Genomic DNA, 3,010 nt, shown 5'->3' on the forward strand with positions numbered 1-3,010 from the left:
GGGTGGAGGGGTGCAGGAGCAACCAGATTTGAGGCACTGGAGACGTGAGTCCATCTTCAAGCACAGAACTGTCCAGTCAGTCAGGGACCACCCCACGCCCAGCTGTGGAACTGACACGCTCAGGGCAGGGCGGGCAGCATTGATCGTTTGCATCAGAGAAGAAACAGGACAAGTCTCTCTATTTAAGGGCGGAAAGGAGAGCTGTCTCCTCTCCTCCTGTGTGACTTCATGAAGGGCAGAGACCTCTCTGAATGCTTCCTCTGACTAAGATGTCCCTCAGCAGGGGGCTCCTGGCCTGTCCCTGGCCTGCACGGATTCCCAAGTACTTCCACGAGTCAGGCACTGGGACGGGGCCAGGGGTTCCTGTCCCTCGGGTGGGGCAGCTTCTCCCACACCCAGTCTTCCAACTTCCATCTGGACAGAGGTCCACTCCGCAAGGGAGTGGGGAGAGAGAGGGACTCGGGCACTGGGAAGGCTTTCGGAATGCACCCAGGGGGCTTCCGGGGGCCTGGGCAGGGCTCCTGGCTTAAGGTCGCCAGCTTTTCCCACTGGGCAAACCGGCATCGGAGGCTTTTGGGCAGAACAATGAGGACCCTGTCCCAGCAGGGTCATCCCGCTCAGCCCTCCGGGCTCTAGAACGCAACAGACTGAACACCCGGCCGCCCCTAAAGGCTGCAGGGGTGTCCTGAAGGCTGCATGGCTCATGGCCGTTCCCTGGCGCTGGGATCCTGGACACCCACGGCACCTCTCAGAGCCTCATTTCCTCATCTGTTAAAGTGGAGACAGTAACCACTGTCCCTGAGGGGTCTGTGTGAGAAAGCATCAACTGGGGACCAGGCGGCCTCCTCCACCCCACCTCCTACCCCCGCTGCCCCGGGCTCTCCCGAGGGCCTGACACCAGAGGAGTCCAGCTCTCCGGGCACTGGGTGGGGGTGGGTGTAGGGGGTGAGGACAGCCGGACATGTCCCTTTACATTTACCGCGTGAGTGACGGCAGGACGTGGCCGTGAGGGCGGATTTCCCTGTGTACTGGATTTCTCTCCTAGCGAGGGAAAGGAATGTCATAATCTGTTTGAGCATGTTTACCTGGCAGCTTCTCCCGAACCCAAACTTGTGACTTGTGGCAGCTCTGTCCCCATGTCTCAGGTAAGCTACGAATCATCTGTCGCTGGAACTACCACAACATCTCCCCGAAATCGCTCCCAAGCCCCCACGTTTTCCTGACTCCAGATCCACGTGGAAAGCTCCAGCAGCCTGGTGCCACCCAGCCTTTCATTCCCGTGGCCCACGGTGCAACCCAGCTGGGCAGAGTGTGTGGAAAAAGAGGGCTGCAGGCAGAGGCCCCAGGACCGTGCTAGTCCGCGGATCCTTGTTGCTTCCTTGTTGCCATGGAGAGCCAGCAGGGACTTAGAAACAGCCTGGCGTGATGGCGGGAGCTCGGGTCCAGAGTCAGACGGCCTTGGTTCAAATCCTGGCTCTGTCCCTCGCCAGGTGTGCGACCTTGAAAACGTTACACGATCTAACTTCTCTGAGCCTCGGCTTCCGAATCTCTAAGGTAGTGATAAACGCTAACCTCATAGGGCTCACTCACTGAGAGAGTGTGTGTAGAGCACTTGATTCACAGAAGACATGATTATGGTGGAAGGCGGCATTGGGAAGGGTCTGGCTGCAGCGTCCCACCTGACATTTGGGGTGGCCAAGCCCACATTACTCCTCTGATCTGGGGCCAAAGTCCTGGGTGCTGCCCACGTATTTTGCTAATTTCAGCATTAAGACCATTTAGAAGCTTGAACTGCACAGTGAACCTAGTCACGAAGGGATGGTGGGGGGGGGGGGGGGGGGGGGAGGACACTCTTCTTCGCAATGACATGGCCCCACACCCTTGCGCACTCTCAATCCCGTGCCAGGAAGCCATCGTCCCCAAGACCGCTTGCAATCACAGTTCCAAGAACATGAGATGTTGTTGCTCTTCTGGGCCGTTCCTGCCAGCTGGCACAGAGGCACCCACCGAGTGCTCAGTGTGGGGACTGAGACTGCCCCTCCACCTGCTGCCACGCGCAGCCCAGCCCCTGCGGGAAGACGGGGCTCCGAGCCCCTTCGCCAGGCCCCTCTCCAGCACACCCCGCAGAGCCCTGGGGGACAGCACCCAGCCCGCAGCTCAGCCAGCTGCAGAAACGAAGCCTCCTGCTGCCCCTCAGGGGAGCAGATGCCAATGATGACACTCAACTCCCCCGATGCCAGCCCCCAGGGCACCATGGGACAAGCTGCTGAAGCCACTTCCCCAGACAGATCAGGCAGGGCTCCCCGGAACCACTGCGGACCCCTCCTCTGCAGGAAGACCAAGCCCAGCCCAGCCGAGCCCCCAGGCGTGGCTCCTGGTGCGCCCTTAGGAGTCACTGTTGCTGTCATGCTTCGTCAGGTCCTTACTGAGCACCACTGTGTGCCAGGCACCGTGCTCGGCCCAGGACAGTCCTTGAAACATCCCAGGGCCTCGGGACACCGAAAGCACAACTCCAGGTGCAATGGAAAGAAACCGGGCTCCAGGACCACCCTGGTTTCTCCTTGACCTTGGACTCTGCGACAAGCCCGCTCGGTTTTCCACATCCGCACGGAGGCCTGGAATCCCGTCAGTCCTCCCGGAGGAAAGTCCCTCCGAGGAAGCACATCCGCCGGGGAAGAGGGGTCCGAGCTCCCCTCGCAGGCCCTGTCACCGCCGCCACCCGGCGGCCCCGCTCAGCGCCGGCCTGGCAGCCTTGCCACCCTGCGCCCAGACCCCGCGGCCGGGTCCGAGTTATGAATCACCCCCTGCTCCCCCCTGGCCTCGCCCCCGGAAGGGCTGCGCGCACCCAGACACCTCGCCCGGACGCCCGGCTCGCTGCTGCTGAACCCGAGAACGATCCGGGATGTCTGTTTGCCCCTCCCCGCTTCTTGGCTCCCGCGTCCGGGCCACGACTTTTCAAAGACAAGACAGTCCTTCCCATGCCCGTCGCTTTGGGGGGACTTCTTAGTGT

Source organism: Myotis brandtii, unplaced genomic scaffold, assembly GCF_000412655.1.
Source record: "Myotis brandtii unplaced genomic scaffold, ASM41265v1 scaffold735, whole genome shotgun sequence".
In the NCBI taxonomy this organism is placed as follows: domain Eukaryota; kingdom Metazoa; phylum Chordata; class Mammalia; order Chiroptera; family Vespertilionidae; genus Myotis; species Myotis brandtii.